Source organism: Silurus aristotelis (genome assembly GCF_946808225.1).
Source record: "Silurus aristotelis genome assembly, chromosome: 13".
Classification (NCBI taxonomy): Eukaryota; Metazoa; Chordata; class Actinopteri; order Siluriformes; family Siluridae; genus Silurus; species Silurus aristotelis.
In genome coordinates, this window is record NC_139586.1 from 17,843,838 (window position 1) to 17,863,422 (window position 19,585).

General features: G+C 38.1%; 1 long non-coding RNA gene across 2 annotated transcripts; it reads left to right on the forward strand.

Moving 5' to 3' along the window:
• The first annotated feature begins 1,681 nt into the window (after positions 1 to 1,681).
• Positions 1,682 to 17,616, forward strand: LOC310736138. Of its 2 annotated transcripts, none has more exons than XR_014536477.1 (3): positions 1,682 to 2,094; positions 2,293 to 2,408; positions 16,446 to 17,616. It is a non-coding gene; the product is annotated as an uncharacterized lncRNA (long non-coding RNA). The 2 variants fall into 2 exon arrangements; XR_014536478.1 differs by lacking the exon at positions 16,446 to 17,616 and adding an exon at positions 3,868 to 3,964.
• Positions 17,617 to 19,585: the final 1,969 nt, after the last annotated feature.

Here is a 19,585-nt window from a genome sequence, read left to right on the forward strand (position 1 = left end):
CATTTTGAAAATAATTAGCAATTTGTTAAATAAACTGTGCACTCTTCTTTCTGTATATTATCCCTTATACTTTTAACTGTGCACTTTGTTTACACTGATTGTCTTCTATATTGTAACCTCTGACCTTGACCCTAATACCAGGATTATTCAAGAAAAAGAATACAGCTTATCTTAAAAATGTTACAATGATTAGTGTATGTGATTGTGCTAAATCTTTGGTGAAGCACTGTTTAGTTTAGTATTCAAACTTAAATATGTTCGAATGCAAAAAAAAAAAACAAGGATTTGTTGGGGTTTGTTTTCCAAGCCTTGTGTTCACACCTCTTGCCCTGTCCTACCAAAAAACTTTTTATAACACCAGTTTGGGAAAATGTATGGAATTTCAGGTTGGTTATGACTGTCTGCTCAATGTTTCAAATGCCAGATCAATTAATGCAAACCTTAATTTTACCAAAATAAATATATGTATACAAAATATAATAAAGTGTACCACAAAGATGCATTTATCTAGTCTTGAAGAGATGTCGATTAAAGAAGAATGATAGAGAAATGTCAATTATACCAATAGTTTTGCATTTGATACTGATAATATACTTTAAGAAACGTAAACTAGTTTACTGTTCTACATAGTATCAAACATTTCTGTGACTTTTTGGCGCCATATATAAATAACAGGAAGTTTCCAATGAAACTTTTTGAATTATATAATGAACCATGTTTGCTTGATTCAAATGAATTTTCTCTGATATTCCTTTTATCATTATATAATATAATACAAGAAATAATCCAATACAATAGGAAGAAAAAAAAAGAGAAAAAAAGAAGGAATAGGAACAAAATAATAAAATATATTGAAATATTTGTAGCTTAAGTTGTAGCTTTTGTGTACACTTCAGATATACTTATGCATGGTACTTTTATAACACTTTTAAAATGTATCAGAAGTGCACAGAAATTTCAGTTAAATTGTACCAAAACCAAGATGTATCTAAATCCACCAGTATCAAAATATGATATTGGTTCGTAAAGTTTTTTCCCCCCTTTTTTAACAGCGTTAGCTTTGTTGTTTTGTTTATTAGTAAATACAGTATATAATCAGTTAAAAGTTCTGTGTTCCCACCATAAGACATTACAATTGCTAAAGGACAACCGATTCTCTTTTCTGCTTGACGACTAATTGATTATGTGCTTTAAAGGCAAAAGAAAATCAACACTATGGAAGTTCAAAAAGACTTTCAGGGAAACCCCAAGGAGCTTTCGAGTCACTCACCTTTCAACACTGCACTTATTTTACAATTTATCCCCTTTTCTCACACCCATGTGACAAGAAGACATCTGTTTTGTTAATGCATGGTAACAGTAAGCTGTGTAAAAAAAAAAAGGCACAGGCCATTTCAACACTCCGAACTGCTCACTGTAGTGTTATGATTAGCTTTGTAGGATGTGACGCTGAAGTCATTACAGAAGCTTTTTTGACAGTGTGGTGGAAAAGCTGACTTGAATTAAGCATGCTTTTAAGATGTACACAGGGACACACAAAAATAATCATTTGATGTGACAGGATGTAGAAAGGCGGTTACACTATGATAAGAAAATGCACACACACACACACACACACACACACACACACACACACACACACACACACACACACACACACACACACACACACACACACAGACATGGCATGCCATCATAACGGCACTGATGTGGCATTGTGTTACCTGCATGGATTCACTTTGAAGTGAGATTGCTTTCACAGACTAGAGAGCAGGCAACAAAAACAGGGGCACTAGACACCTTTCCTACCACATGCGCTCCGACTGTAAGCAGCTTTGTCCATTGTGAGCGGCACACAATCGAACACTTTGTGATGGAACGATTGATACAGAGAAATTTAATCACTTTCTCTGGCTGAAGCTTTTAACTGTATCTGTGGCAGCATTGAGTGCAGTGGGACAGTTGACAATGGAAAGCTCTGTGGATGAGGGTTTGCGGCTCTAAGGCCCGGACACCAGATACCCGCCTTTGCAATATAGTTCGCTCCAGGACACGATTTACTCCTGACAAGACATCAATTTAGCAGAACAGAGGGTAAGTGGTGCAGTCAGAATAAAATAATGATGATATTATTTCATTAAGTATCAATCCGTTGGTTTTATATGAGTTATGAAGACACCAGGGACATGGCCACTGCTGGATTGAGATATATCAGATTTTTTATTTCTGTTCTTGATTTTTGTTTCTGCACTTCCTCATCAAATAAAGTATGTTCTCTTCTTTTGGTCCAAGGGGCTATACCTCAATTCCTGCATTTCAAAGCCTTATTGAGGTCTGTACAACGTCGCACCGTACAGCTTGGCTCAACTTCCACACGGACCCCCACTGACTCTGCAGCCCTGTTAATGGTAATAAAATCTTTTACATTTCCTTGCATGGCAGTTAAAGTTTACTGCGCCCTGCCCTTTCAAAGCCACTGCAGGTCCATTACTGTTGTAAAAAAAAAAGAGAAAGAAAGAAAGAAAGAAAGACAGACAGAAAAAAACAACAACAACAAAAAAAAGCCTAGTCTTTCTCTGCTGCCTCGCCCCCCTTCTACAGTTACCCCTAATCCGTTACCAAAAGAAAATAATAAAAAAACACTATTATCATATGGAGCTTAAAGAGTCAACTAGGTTTCACCTTTTCATATTGTGATAGCTGATATTTTAGCTTTTAAGAGGAAGAAAAGTGTGGAGTTTATTTATGCTGAATTGCCTTTAGGCGGCATGCTCAGAGGCTCCTTTGACATTTGAGAGCGGTGCAAAACGTTAAACATTTAGCGCTTGTGTTGGTGTTTACTCTGTGCTGCCGCCAGAGGATTCCAGCTTTCCTATTCCCTTCATTGCATGCTGGGAGTTTCTTGGCCTGTAACAACGTCATGATATCTATAGGAACTAGGTGCAGATTAGGTCAAAATGATTCGTAGTTAGTTTCCTAAAATAAAAAATAAATAAAAACACTGGACCTTTATTCATCATAAAGCTTCATTATCATAAGCTTTGCATAATTATTTGATACATCAATGCTTGTGGATTTATGGCTTGCATTGATGTTAGGGTGGCTGCATCATAACACTAGAACTCCTGGTCGGAATCCTTTGCCCAGGTTATTGTCTGTATTTTGTATGTGTTCTCCCCAGGTTTCCATCCACTATGCAAAGACAAACTTTGTTTAAGCTTTTATACATTAGGTCACATGTGCCCGGTATTTATTGTGTATTGTCACTTCCAGAATTTTAGGAATAGCAACCATGATAGGATAAAGTGAACAGAAGATGTATGAGATGATAGAAAATCTATTTACAGTTTTGCATTCAAGTGCCCATCAGTTGATAACACCAAAATAAACCTCAAATTATAAGACTATTATAATATGTTATAGTTTTAAAAATAGACTTTTTAAAACAAATTTCCTGGTTACACAATTTTGACTAAAAAAGTTAAAATACAATCAAACAGAATAAATGTATGAATATATATATTTTTAATTATTTGTTATTTATAGTTCATAGTGTATTTTAATGTAATATACACTATTATACATGTAATGCAGTTAATCTTATGTAAAGTGTGAATAAAAACTCAGATCTTTGACGTCATCATTGCAGAATCTAAGTATTTAACACCTGCACTAATATAATACAATAAGGCACAGAGGTACATTTTCCAACTTCAAGCACTGCCTTTACATGAAAGAAAGAAAAAAAAATTTAGAGTCCTCCCTTGTCATCATGAATTGACAGTAGGTTGAAATGTGAAGTTAAAGGTTTGTTTTTACTAACAGCCCATTCATGAATCTATTCATCTGTCATCTTATGTGGTGAAGGTCCAAGGAAGTAAGAACTCAACAGACCAAAGATGTGATTGTCCTATGATCTTGGTGATGCAAGTCTTCTTTTATGTCGTATTATATAGATTTGAACATGCAGCCTTGATTGCTGAACAGATGCATGCAGTATGTTCTGTAGGTGTATTACTGAAAAAAAGTTTATATAATAAAGCTTCTAAATACAAAAATCGAACTAAAATGCGGGTGAAATGTTTTGGCAATGTCCATCATGTTTGCTACATTGGTGACAGAGTGACCCAAAATTCTCCATAAATAGTGGAAAGTATGGGTGTAACAGTACACAAAAAATTCACAGTTCGGTATGTACTGTACATCGGTTTATTATTTTGAACATTTGTGTGCATTAACATTTTACATTTTCAAAACAATTTTAAATTAAATACTTGGTTAAATAATATATGAAATATTATTTTCTTTTTATTTAAAAAAATTAAATAGAATAAATAAAATTAATTTCATACACTTTTTATTACATTGAATAAACTGAGTAATCAATTAAATTGGGAAATTGGATTTTTAAAAAAAGATTTAAGTTACATTAAGGTATATTTGTTAGACCCTATTTGGGTAATGCATATGTGTATGTAGGTGTGTATGTTCTGTTAGTGTGGGTGTGTGTGTGAGTGCATACTTTAACAAATGTCTTGATTCCTTTCATTATTTATTATTTACTTCCCTGTGGAATTGTCAGGAGAAATTCTTGAAGCTGGACATAAAAAGCTAAAGAATCCATAGCACTAGCGATAGCCGTTAGCCACTTTCGGGTTAGTGGCTAACGCTAGCACTATGGATTCTTTAACATTTTCATGGCATGTGCAAAAACAAATCTTATTTCTGTGACGAAGTGATTAGCCACAGTAACTACAGTTTCTTTTTATAACCCCGGCATTGTTGTCTATGTTTTCAAGTTGAATAATAATAATAATAAAATGCACTAGAAGTGAGAGACAGAGACTAAACAAACTTGCCACAATACATTCCTGAGGGAAATTTAGATGTTACACATGTAAAATGGATTGCATTGGAAAGCCCTGTACTGAAACTTTTTGGTACAAAATACGTGTACCTTACAGCCCGAGTGGAAAGTAAAAATTTTTATTCAAATGTAAATTTATTTTATATTATATTTTATATAATTTCCCAGATATATTTCCCAGATATAGCAGGTAGATATACGTATTTTGTTGTTGTTGTTGTTTTTTCTTTTACGTTATGGGTAAAAAAAACTTTTTTCCCCCTTAGACACTAGTTGCAATTCCTCCAAGCTCCATACAACTAGACATTTTATTACAGCACCATGCAGTGCTTTGCTCACAGAAAGCCTTTCCATAATTAAAAGAAAAGTGTCAGTGAACTTCCTCACCTGATGAAAAGCAAAAGGCGTCTGATAAATCACACACAGCTTTTGTTAATTTCCTGTGCACACTTCACACACACCCAGACAAAGTGAGAGCACTGATATACACAATTAACCATATCCAATTTGTTGGTTCAAGCAGAACTGGACTGTAGCTGAGCACAACGTGTTTAAGGACTGATTCGCTAACTGCACACTCCAGGAGTCGTGCATCTGGACATGGCCACTTTTATTGCTGCTTTGCTGAGGTGTTACTTTCACACCGACAAGTCCTTGAATAACATATACCTGCCGGCATGACTTTTGAGGAAACCATTAAAGCCCTCATATAGCGTGGCAATAGGTATGTTTTTCCCAACTTTTAAGTACTTTTCCAAAATGCTTGCTTTGAAAATTGGGAATAATTAACAGCTTTACAAAAATCTGGTCACATCTTAAATTAATTAGCGCACAAAATTTTTCACTGTACCCAGGCATATATATGTGACTAATAACAGTCATATTTTTTTTTAATTATCTGGACGTTTTATTATAATCTGGTTTACCAGATTAATTGTGTAATATTTTCACTCTTATTCTTCACCAGTCTGGAAGTGTGAGGAATAACACACTTGTCAGCAAACTGTCTAATTGTCAAATTATTCAAATTGCATAATATAAGGTGCTTCATTTTGATTACAATAATTAATGGCTATAACTCTAATGACAAATTTTTATTAGTATTATTAGTTTATATATTTGATAAAATTATTTATCATTATATAGCTGACTAGCAAACATGTACAATGGTGTGTGCTGTTATAGAAATACAATCAATGATGAGGTGGTGTGATGCAGACTGTGGCATTACTGATATCAATGAGAAGTGTTAAATTCTTCTGATACTACAGCAACTTTCCACAGGTATCAGGTTTTATTAGTTCAAGAATAACAAGCTGTGCGTTTATTATATTTGTAGGTACATGCAATGTTTTGAACATCCACAAAATGAATAAAAAGCTTACAGTGTTTTCAACTCCAAACAAATAATGTAGCTTGTTAGATAGAAACCAGGGGATGTTTCTTGAAAATTATTGTGCTAAATCAAGGCAAGTCTGTTGCACAGGCAGACACTTTATTAGTATAAAAAAATCCAAACAGGGGCACTGTGTTAACATTTAAAATATAAAAGACTAAAATATAATAAAAGACATACATTTATACAGATCTGACATTAGAATAGTTGAATACTGCACTTATGCCATGTTTAAAAAAAAAAATATTTTGTTTAGGCAAGATGTGAATGTGCTTTACCACCAGTATCTTTTTTTTTTTTTTTTTTTACATAAGGGAATGCTTCCACAGTTACCCTGTTAAACAGTTTCCTGAATCATGTAAACAACAGATTCAGTTGTTTGTGTTTCCAACATGTCATGGCCTGTCCTGGAAATCCTGTGTCATACATGTAAACCCCATAAAGGAAGATGAACATCGCATGATTCATATGGACATTTTATTACCTTACAAATTTCATGCCTCAACACAGTTGAGTGCAGTTGAGTAGAGATTAGAGGTTATGTTGTGAATAATGAAGAGGATTGACTAAAAGTAAGAAACCGAAAGCTGCAGGCTATACAATGTAAAAATTATACAGGGAAGAAAACAGCTGGACAGAAGACAGATGAGAAAGAGATGCATTTGCTGCTTTTTGTGACAGTGATGGGAATCTGTGTTGATATTTGAACTGATTATTTAATATTTAATTTAATTCAAATCAGATTTATTTGTATAGCAATTGACAATTGATTATCCCAAAGCAGCTTATATGAAATATTCAATTATATGCTAGTGCCGATATGTTTAATGCCTTTACCTAAAGTTTACCCCTTAAAAGTTTATCCCTAATGACCAAGACAGTGTCAAGAAAAAACTTTCTGAGATGGTAAGAGGAAGAAACCTTGAGAGGTTCATGTGGAACCATCCTCATTTAGACAGAGTGGTCTCCAATTGAAGAAAAGCCCATCCAGAGGTAGGGTGTTGGGATGAGTCAGGCAGATCCGAAAGAAGAAAGGACAAGATCACTAGTTACTGATATCTATCTATCTATCTATCTATCTATCTATCTATCTATCTATCTATCTATCTATCTATCTATCTATCTATCTATCTATCTATATATATATATATATATATATATAGAGAGAGAGAGAGAGAGAGAGAGAGAGAGAGAGAGAGAGAGAGAGAGAACGGCAGGGAAATAGAAACATGGATTATTAAAGATCCTTATTATTATTATATAAAAGTAAGAGACGCTGTACAGCATAATCAGGGTCATAATCAGACTAGTTATAGCAGCATAACTAAGGGAGAGACAAAACGGGAACACTGACATGAGGGATCTCTGGGATAAGAAATTACCCGACACCCCACTGTCAACAAACCTGAGTGGATAGGTAAGAGTGGGGAGACGGCAGCATCCAAACATCCCGGTTCACCAAAATACTCCAATACCCGTGATCGCCTTTTCCTAAGAAAAACCTACTGACAAAAGGCTTGACAATCAATTATTTTCAAGCTAGACTTGAACACTGAGACTGTGTCTGAATCCAGAACATTAATTGGAAGGCTGTTGCATAACTGGGGGTCTTTGTTAGAGAAAGCTTTGCCCCCTGCTGTAGTCTTAATTATTTGCGGTACCAACAAATAGCTTGCACCTTTTGATTGATGTAGGCATGGTGGATCATAAAGGAACAAAAGATACTGCAGCGTAAGACCATTAAGTCATTTTTATAATCAATGCGAAATTAAATTGGAAAATTGAAATAAAAAAAGACAGGGGTGATGTGATCATACTTTCTGGTTGCTGCTGCAACCTGGACTGACTGAAGCTTACTTATGCATTCATTAGAACATTAAAACTGTATGCCATTACAATAGTCCCATCTAGATGTACCAAACACATTGGTAAACAAGTTTTTCTGCACCATGTGATAACATCATGTTTCCTATTTTAGCAAAATTTCTGAATTGAAATGAAATAATATCAGTGACTATAGCTCAGGCCTGGTGCAGATATCAAATAAAATGTTAAAAATTTTAACATGTAATTAAATGTATCAAATAATTAAATGGAATTTTGTCCTGTATGTGTCTGAAACAGGATTCCAGTTGCTCAAAAGTTCTGGGTGTCCTTTGTTGTGTTTTTTGTTACATGATACTCCAATTATTTTTCAAATGGTAAAATGTCTACTGCATGCAGGCCAGTTTCATGAAATCATGCTATTGTAATAGATCCAGTATGCAGTTAGCATTGTCTTGTTTAAATATGCAAGGCCTTCACTGAAAGAAATGTTTTATGGATGGAAGCACTTGTTGCTCTAAAACCTGTATATTCTATTTAGCATTGATGGAGCCTTTCCAAAGGTGCTAACTGCCCATTCCACAAGCACTAATGAACTCCAATACCATCAAAGATATGGATATGGATTATTTAACTGAGCACTAATAATAAATGAGATCCAGGGACACTCGCTGGGACGGGGCTTGGACAATCACCCTCCAAATCAGCTTATTCCACCGCAAGGAGATACGGTTCCTGGTATTAGAGAACTCAACAGTGAGCTTGATTCTGTGTCGCCTCTGGCTTACCATGTACTCCCCAAGGTGTTCCTGGGACCCCTGTGATATCCTCAAATAGAGTCATGCCATACAGTCTGTTCATCTCCCCTGCAGTTTTCCAGAACTTCATGAACGAGGTATTTTGACACTTTCTCCATAAGTTTGTAATTGTATACATAGATGACCTTATCTTTTCTTTTACGCCACAGGAACATCATGACCATGTGGCTCGGGTCTTAGAACTGTTGCAAAAACATCACCTCTACCACAATCTCCCCAAGTGTGAGATTCATCGCTCAGAGGTACAGTTCTTAGGCTATGTCATCAACGCGGCAGGGATCCGGATGGATGAGAGGAAGGTGGTGAAGGTGGTACGGGATTGGCCACTCCCCACCTCCGTAAAGTAACTCCAGCGATTTCTGTGGTTTGCAAACTTTTACCACCAGTTCATCCAGGGTTTTAGCCTGGTTACTTCCCTGCTCACATCCCTCCTCAGAGGGAAGGCCAAGATGCTCTCATGGACCCCTGAGGCCTAGGTGGCCTTTAATAAACTGCGGAAAAGATTCTGCGTTGCTCCCCTCCTACGACACCCGGATCCCCAGCTCCCATTTGTGGTGGAGGTGAACGCTTCTTCCACCAGCGTAGCGGCCGCTCTGTCCCAGCAATCAGGGAATCCATCTCGGCTCCGACCCTCTGTGCTTTCTTCTTTATGAAGCTATCTCAGGCTGAATGGGAAGGCGGACTCTCTATCCCACATCTATGGCCCGGACGAGCCCACCAACCCTGACAAACTCTCCTCCTGGCTCAATCATATTGGTGGCCCGTAATGAGCAGGTAGATTGCTCGTTATGTCCAGGGTTGCACAGTCTGTTCCATGTTGAAGACCCCACGAGACCTGCCTGTGGGCAAGCTGGTCCCTCTGCCAGTCCCGCAGTGGCCCTGGTCTCACCTAGGGATTGACTTTGTAAAGGATTTACCACGATTGGAGGGTTACACCTGCATTCACATGGTAGTAGACCAGTTCCCTAAGGCCTGTTGCTTTATCCCCCTCCAGTAGTTACCTACCACTCTGGAGACCGCCGAGGCATTGTTTAATCATGTGTCGGTCTCCCGGGGGAGATTGTATGGGACCACGGATCCCAATTCACGTCCCATGTGTGGAGAGCTTTCTTTCAACTACTTGGAGTGACCGTCAACCTGTCCTCCAGGTACCATCCAACGATGGTATTTAAGTTCCTATTGTCACCAGGAACAGACAGAGTGGGCCGAATATGCGCAGAACTTCTTGCGCCAGGACACCACCGGTCTCACACCCTTCCAGTCTGTGCTGGGGTTTCAACCTCCCCTGTTCCCGTGGTCGGACAAACCATCCCACGTTTCCGCAGTCGACCTCAGAGACATGCAGAGGTATGCGGATGCTCATCGGCTGGAGGCCCCGTCCTACCAACCTGGGGATCAGGTGTGGTTGTCCACCAGGGACCTAAAGCTTCGGCTCCCGTGCAGGAAGCTAAGGCCACATTTCATCGGGCCCTTTAGGATCGTACGGCAGGTCAATGAGGTGGCCTACTGTCTTGACCTGCCCCTCCGGTATCGTATACACCCAACCTTCCACGTGTCGCTCCTGAAACCATTCACGCCTTCTACCACTTGTCGCCTGGGGGAGGCGATAGATCCTCCTCTGCTGGAGATGCTGGATAAACCCTCTGTATACTCTGTGCAGGAGGTGCTGGACACACGTCGGAGGGGTATAATACTGTAATACCTGGTCGATTGGGAAGTATATGGACCGGAGGAGCGGTCTTGTGTGGCCAGACAGGACGTGTTGGACCCGGCACTCTTGGAGGAGTTCCATGCCAGCCATCCCCTTCGTCCAGCACCCCGGGGTCGGGGTCGACCCAGGCGCCGGGTCTGGGGGTTGATGTCAGGGGACCACCAGCCACACCTTCCCTCAACACACCGCACGCTCGCAGCACCTCTCCTACATACTAAACTACCTGCACCTGGTGCTCATCGTCGCACCCTCTATTTAAGGCCCGCATATACTGTATAAGCACTCTCTATTTCTGACCCCTCGTCCGTTCTACAGTGTACAGTTTACACCTTCTTGGAACCTTACCCATTCTATGGACTTTGCCTTTCTATGGACTTCGCCGATTTAATGGACTTTGTCAGTTCTGTGGATATTACCTGGTTCTTCGGTGATATAACAAATTATACTCTTTTCCCGGTATGGCTGCTTTCCTGCCTTGTGGATGTATGTGCTTAAACCATTAAACCTTGTTTTGTGACTTCAGTTTCCGCCTACGTTTATCCGGCCTGACACCTCTTTTTATCCGGAGGACATGATGTTCATAGTTTCCAAAAATACATTTTGTGTCTGGCCATAGAACAGTTTTACACTTTACCTCAGTACATTTTAAATGAGCTTTGGCTCAGAAAAGATGCCGGCATTTCTGGATCATGTTAATGCATGCCTTCTTCTTTGCATGATCAAAATTTACCCTGCATTTGTGGATGATATGGCAAACTGTGTTCACAAAAACAGTTAGCAGTGCCACCTGAGGGCCCAAAGGTCACAGACGTTCCAACTTTTTCTAGACTTTTTTTGCCCGTTCCCAATTTTTATGGATGGATGTCTCACTCTAGATTCCTTGGTATTCAAATGACATCTCTTAATTGTTTTACTTTTCTCTTAGCTGCTTGTTTCAATGTTACTGTTTCTGCACACTGTTGCAAGTCATTGCATCACATCACAAATTGTTAAAACTTCAAGGTTTACAGAGGTTAAAATGAATATCTAAATAATTTTTTTTTTGTTCTATTGTTTTCTATAATTAAAGCAAACGCATTCTCAAGAGATCTCAGTTTTGGTAAAGATAGAAAAATTTTAAATGGTTACAATTATATTATTTAGAATTTATTTGTTTAACTTACCTTAGAGTGGGGGGTGTCTCACTTGCCCAATTAGGTCTTTGGGGGCTGGGGATGTAAACTTAAATATTCCCAGAGACAGGACACTTCCAGAATTCAGTGGTTGTTTCACAAATCTAGGTGAATTAGGTGTTGTGGAATGGATTGCATCAATGAAATCTGCTTTCCATGTAATCAGCAAAAGGCCACATGGCATTGACAAAACAATGAAGACTAAAGATCTAAACATATCTATGAACATCTAACACTTCTATGAACATAAGAAAAGAGAATACATTCATATGCATATGATCTACAAGAGAGACTCAGGCGAGTTCTGTGCAGAAAGCCAAATAGAGTTCCAGACACTGAAAGTGGGCTTAAGGAGTGCAAGCCTGATCAGATTGTTGTCTGTCAGGAAGAACTTCATCAGACTTTGCACAGTAAAAGCATGGTATGACTTACAGAATTGTCCAAAAAGAGAACCCTTGAAAGACAATGATGACAGATACATCTGTTATTCATACGGTGAACTGGGGCATACAAACCTAAGTGCAAGAGAAGCTGATAAGTCTCAACCTCTGAAAGGATGAATGAATATAAAATATGTTTCAGCAAGTAAAGCGTAAAGCACAAACAAGCACTAAGCCATCAATGATAAGAAGTCACACTGCCAAATGAACTGGCAAATTGACATAAACCTTGTAAGATGGCACATTTGGAGATTGTCTGACTTCAGTTAAAGTCTATTGAAGTTAGAATAGCCGGTGTCAAAACAAACAGCTTATTGGATACAGGCTCAGAAGCATCCAGTATTGCAGAGCCACACTTGAGAAAGCACTTCATAGAGCAGGAAATGAAATTGTTATCTGCTCACTGGATTAAACTTAATGCAAGCTAATAGGCTTGGAATTCCAGTCCTAGGAAGTTTGCAGGCTGATTTGGAGTGTATAGGGAAAGTTCTTCATGGAAAGTACATCTTCATGGTGACATACACCAGTGCAGAGGCAAAGGAAATATAGGGACTCTCTGGAAATGTCAGAATCATTATTATCAGTGAGCATAAGTTGATGTTCCTAACAAGAGAAGGCATAAGGAAAACCAACAAGTATGGACAATGCAAAAAAAGAAGAGTGCTAGTAAGTGTCAAGAAGACTAAAAATTTGGTTTGTCAAAGTTAAAGAAAAGCAGGCCATAACCATTCCCCCTTTAAGTGAAAAGGTGTTTGAAGTTTGTTGCAGGGTGCCACCAAAAGTGAAGCACCAAGTATTAATTGAGCCTACAGCTATGGCAAGTTTGCCAAAGGGTATCCTGGTAGCTAATGTGCTAATAATAAGGTAGTAAAGAGGTGGTGAAGCCTTTGTCCACATAATGAATTTGAGTGAGTGAACCATAATACTTAACCCAAGATTCAAGGTAGAAGGAGTATAATAGCCATGGGTGTTTCTTCCTGAGAATATGCTAGAGTTTGAAGAATAGGAAGAAATCCTGACAAACCTTTAGTACCATTCCAGGTGAACTACGAAAAGCACACACCCACACAGTGCAAGAATCAGTTCTTGGTAAAATCAAAAGACATTTTCAATAAGTGACAGTGACCGTTTATACACTCAAGCGGTGACACATGACATCCACACTAGTGAAGCTTTAACAATAAAATAGAGATACTCCCTAGTTTGGACAAAATTGTTTAAGCAATGCAAATAAACATCACCAACAGATGTCGCAAGCTGTCTTTAGGTAGTGCGGGTATCTTTAGAGAAAACTTCTGTTGTGATTACAGAACATTGAATCAAGTCACATGCAAGGATGCATACCCACATCTTAGAAAAAATGTGCTGGGGAACACTGAACATTCCTCTCCTCCACCCTAGACCTAGTGACTGGGTATTTCCATGTAGAAGGTAGTGTGATCGTGAAAAGACAGCTATCACTCCCCCTTTCAGAATGTTTGTTTCTATACAGATGCCATTTGGCCTATACAATGAGCCAACCACCTTTCAGCGCCAAAAATAGGTAGTGCTTGGTGACTTAACTTGTTCTCTTAGTATATAAACAATATTATAATTTTTCATATCCAAATCTTCAGGAGCCACTGTGAAAGACTAGGGTTTCTTCAAGTCTTCAATCGACTGCAGTTTAAACCAAGCAAACACTTCCTTAGGAGGTTTTCTCTGAAGGAATAAGAGATGACAGTGAAAATGTGGGACTTTAGATATATAGCCGTTCCCTAAAAGTGTGAATGAAGAGAAGCTGGTTAGGTTCATGAACCATAACAGGCGGTTTGTACCAAAGTTTGCTCATATAGCAAAATCATTGCATTGCACTAATAAGCCTGATGCCACCACCTGTTCTTGCTTATCCTAACTTTGGCTTTCCAAATACTCTCAAAAAGGAATTTTTGCCAGGGCCTTAGAGTCATATTGCGTCAGAAGCAATATTTTGCTAGTTTGAGGGTTTCAATTTAGCGGTAATGTATTATGTGTTACCAGCCGGAGCAGCCCCTTTAAGAAGGTAGCAGATGTGGGTAAGACATGTGACTGAGGCAAGCATCTTGACTTGCATCAAGAGTGAGTCATAGTCGGACGTGGCAGAGAGAATCCGGTAATTTTCCAAAATAAAACATCGTTCACAATCAGATAATAAATAAAACAAAAATAATGTGTTATGTATTCTTTCCCTGTGGCCCGGTACCAAATGACCCACGGACCAGTGCCGGTCCACGGCCTGGGGGTTTTGGGGACTACAGGTCTAGCACATAAAATTGGTAAAACAATTTGAAACAAACATCCACTTGAAGATAAATTTTTTTCAGCTTAAATTGTACATTTTTGTTGCTTTAAAGTAATATGTAAGTTTTCCTAGCCACTTTAATACGCAAAACTTGCCTTGACAAATGAAGTTAGGGAAATCAGTTCACATAACTTAATGGGACTCATGTTTTATAATGCATCATAATGCTGTGATCAGATAGTCAAGGAAACTTGTGTGATAGTAAAAGTAAGCAACTATTTTTTTAAAGGTTGAAAACAGATGTGTTTAAAATTTCCAGAAGTGTTGTAAAAATTAGATGAAAAAAATAAAATAAAAAAATAAGTGAGCAGTCCAGACACCCTACTGATAGTGAAGAGGTGACTCCTGTCATTGCATCTAAGGTGCAATTGTCTAAGACCTGCAATTCTTGACCAGCAATGATTCTTGGTCCTCTTAAAATGTGCTACACACTGTATATAAAGGTTTCTTTGTTGTTGACTAAATGGCTGTAATAGGTATTCTCAGGAATGTAGCTAATTTCTACAGACACTGCTTGATTTATGAAGGTCAGCCAAATTTTCTCTTATTTAATTTATGTGCTTGCTGCCTTTCCTCATGTTAATTAATCATTTTGGCTTCTCACTAAGTTGACAGTTTATTTTTTAATAGTACATTTGGATTTTGGATCAGTCTGAGTAGTGAATGATTGCTAAACTCCACAATGTCTTTTTAGTTCCCGTTTCAGAGACACTTGGCTAATGAATGAATATATATGTGTGTGTGTGTGTGTGTGTGTGTGTGTGTGTGTGTGTGTGTGTGTGTGTGTGTGTGTGTGTGTGTGTGTGTGTGTGTGTCTGTGTGTGTTAATTTTTCACATGTAGATTTTACATGCAATTTCCTCTTATAATATGAAATCTGTGTGGTTTTTGTCTGTAAGGGTTTATAAAACTCAGTTATTGGATCAGTAATCACTGAATGGCTAGCTTCCTTAAATTATTTTGCAACAATAATTTGACAAATAATGATATTGGCAAACATTAAGTAAAAATGAGTTAACGTTAAACAATTATTTACATGCATTTGAATAAGAGACCTTTTAAATAAAGCAATTTGTTAAAGCAGTGTTCATTGAGACCATATGGTTAGACTGTGCAATCTGAAATTAAGAACATCGATATCTTTGAAATTTCAGATTAGAACTCTGTGGTAATTAGGGAAAATACTTATTTCTATATTTATTTTCTCTCACTGAACATATACTGTAACTAAAAGGTAAATTCTCCATCATTTTAAGTATACGCTGAAACTGATCTTTACTGATAATTAGTGCCTGGAGGGCACTGTGCCTGTTCCCAAGCACTGGAGTGTTGAATACATGCTTATCCAAACTAAGCACTTATTCCCAGAACACCCAGAACTTCCATAAACACAGGTTACATAAGAGGGGTAAAGGATTGTCACCTTTGGTTTGTACTGCAGTAAAACTCATCAAATCCATCTGTCCTATTGAGGCAGGGCCCTTAACATCAACACACTGTGAGCTCTCAGTAAAACAGTTCTATTAAAATGAATTACATACCCACCCACGTACACTGACACACACACAGAAATCCTTGGCCTGTTAATAGCCTCTACATTATAACACTGCATTGTGCTTTTCACTGTCACTAAACAAGATCTACCGACTGTGTGTGTGTGTGTGTGTGTGTGTGTGTGTGTGTGTGTGTGTGTGTGTGTGTGTGTGTGTGTGTGTGTGTGTGTAAAGCTGTGTTAATTTAAAATTTAAGCCTCTTCCTGACCACTGGTTTAAGAGCTGCTACATGACAACAGGCAATGACAGGAATATATGCAGCTTTTTACAGAAGAAAGGGTAAGAAAAATGATGAGAAAATTAGAAAAAATTATATCAAGAAGATATCATATCTTTTTTCCTCAGAATCCATCAGAATAGCTGGCATCAGAAAACGTTTGGACAAGAAAATAGAGAAGACATCAAGAGTAGTCACTTTTAAGCCCATCATGTTTATAAAGAAAACGTTTAAAAATATTTGATTCTTAACATTCTTATCTCTCGCATTCATGTCCCACACATAGCACTAAAAGACTGAGTGTACCATTTCTGGCTATCAGTGCACTTCCCTTACTTCCTTTAAAGGTTATTATGGTGGAAACCATTATTTACGCTACTGTCAACATTACGACAGATCCTAACGGCATGCATCTTGACGCTTTCCGAACAGTTCCCATGCCTTCAATGCTCTTTTTAGTGACTTGATCCAGGATGGCTGGACTTAAGAAATGAAAAGAGACCACAAACATGCAAACAAACATATAATGAGAATCGTGTGGCTTCCAGGCAACACTGCCACCTCCCTCCCCTCTTTACTGGCAGTTCTCTCTCAGAGAATGCAAACAGCATAGCTAGGAAGAGGTGAGCCAAGGTCAAGAGCAGGTCAGCAGGATTGTGTCAGGCCATGTGTCAGGTATTTATTAAGCCTGTAGAATTTCAGACACAGTGAGACACCCCGAAAATACATCAGCATCGGCATCCATCTTTTAAAAAAAGGGACCTGGATATCGTCACATCGCTCGGAGAGTGTACACAGGAAAGCAGGCATCCATTAGACAAAACGAACTTGAGGTGGAACTGTGTGTGTTAAGGTGAAAGGTCAAGCGGATCTGGAGTGGTCAAGAGAAGCGCCAGAGATGTCCTGATAACCTCCAGTGTTATGTGTGCATAGTCTGTGCATGTGTGTTTGCGTGAGAGAGGCCACTGTTTTAGGCCTTGATTCCCTTCAGATACGGCTGCGTGCCCAAGGTCATCGCTCTCCAGTTACACACGGTGCACTATCAACCCCCTTAAACCAACACAAAATTCCACGCACCCTCTCAGCTCTATTGTATACTTGGACATGGACTTGAGAATGGCCTTGCCATCGACTGTGTCACTGGATGGAAATAAGAAAACTAAAGCACCCAAAAGATAGAAAGCCGTTTATTCCAACACATTGCAATTTATAAACAAACTGCATGTGATTCAAATCCTAAATATGCTGATAGTTTTCCTATACAAAACCACTCAACTCTCTCAGTGTTACTCGGTCAACATGATGCAATATCCCATATTTTGGGACTGAGGTGTTTCCTTTTTTTTAAATCAAGAAATCTAATTGTATGCTTTTTGTCACGTACAGTATGTACTGCTTTGTTTTTTCTAGAATAAAATAATCCTACAAATGTTTGAATTTCAAATGACCTTCAAAGTACTTTTTTTCATGTAAAAATTTTATGAGTTTTTAGAATTCATCAAATCTGTTAAGTTTAGTTTTAAATTAGGTCATTTAACTAGTAAGCTAGCTCATGGAATTTGTTAATCAATATGTCAAACTATCTAGCCAGTTAAGCTTTGTTTTTGATGCAAATGTTATAGCTTTTATTCTAACACTGCTATGGAACATAAGCTAACCAGTTTTTTTAAGCAAACGTAATTGTTTTCCTTAGGACTACTTGCATAGAAAACGAACTAGTCATGCAGAGCTAGAATAATCATCTCTTTTCTTCAGTAAAAAATATTTATATTCTGTAACTTACGTGAGTAGTAACACTTCTGAGTTGGATTTTGAAAAATAATGAATTACTTTTTTTGCTTACAGTTTCTTGGTACTTTTTCCAGCTCCGGTAAAAGCAGTGTGATTTAGCAACTCCTAGACTGTTACTCACAAGACAAATGACTGGCCTCTGCGGTGTCAACCTATAGCCCTAACTATTATACTCAAATGCGACCTTTAAAGGTGCCCTTCCAGTCTATGGAATGAAAAATGTCAATGGACTCTCTTACAAGGCCTCAATACAAACAAAGATGACAGATCTAACCACAAGTGCATTAGTATAACACAGCACAAAGAAAATGTATTGTGCTCAACCGCAATGTAATAGCGGTGGAAGGGGGAAGGGAAATTGTGTGCCACAGATTTTTATGCCATTTCATGTGAAAACGGAGCAGTGCCTCTGGTCATCAGGCGCATCTGTCTAAATGAAAGAGAGAGAGAGAGATAGAGAGAAAGAAAGAAGAGTGCAGCATCTGCGGTGTGACTTCAAAGCAGTGTGAGGGAGGGAGGAGAGGGTCTGGTTCAACACTCAAGTTCCAAGTTGAGGGATTGCGGGGGAGGACAAAAGGGAACCTGCTGACCTCAGACACAAGTTTCATTCATACACACTCGCGCACACGCTTATATTTGCACGCAGGATGAGCAAGAGCCCTTCAACAGCATCCGTCTGGCTTTTACAACATTTATGACTTTTGATTTGAGCCAAGCACATTTGGTGTAGATTATTATTTTCTGTTATTTGTTGCAAACAAACCCTTATTTTTTTCAGGTTATTTGCTTTTCTCTGAGCTATGGCCATTAAAAAAGGGAACTTATTTAGCAAATCTGTTCTGACCTGGCAGAATTCTAATTTATCGCCGATGCTGGACCATATAAATATAAAAATATAAATATAATTGCTATAAATATGATGAACTATAATTGTTATATATAATTGCAATATATATATATATATATATATATATATATATATATATATATATATATATATATATATATATATATGTATGCTTTCACACAATAAAATATTAGAAATCATACAAGGCTACTTATCCAGCTTTTATTATGTAAATATAATGCAAATGTTTCTTTGTCACATTCTCTCTCCCTCTCATCAACATCCAGAAATAAAGCATCTCCACCATGTCCTATCTGTGAGGAAATGTCAGACATTCAAGCGTCTTGCTGTGCTCTATTTTCCAAAGCCTACAGGAGTCTCATTTCCTCTGATCACACTCTTGCTGTTCTGGCAAAGTGTTCATGGGGGCTAAAAAAGTAACTAGTGTGCCAACGTTTGGTGCAAAACACGCCGCTTGGCCTTTGTCAGATATCATTTATACTAAACAGGTGGTTGAGGTTTCTGCTGGACTGGACAGGAAATCGTTTGTTCATCTGGTTTTGTGTGAAGTTTGAATGTCTGGAGAAAACATAAAGACCGGACAGAGAGACTGAAACTTCTTTTTGTCTT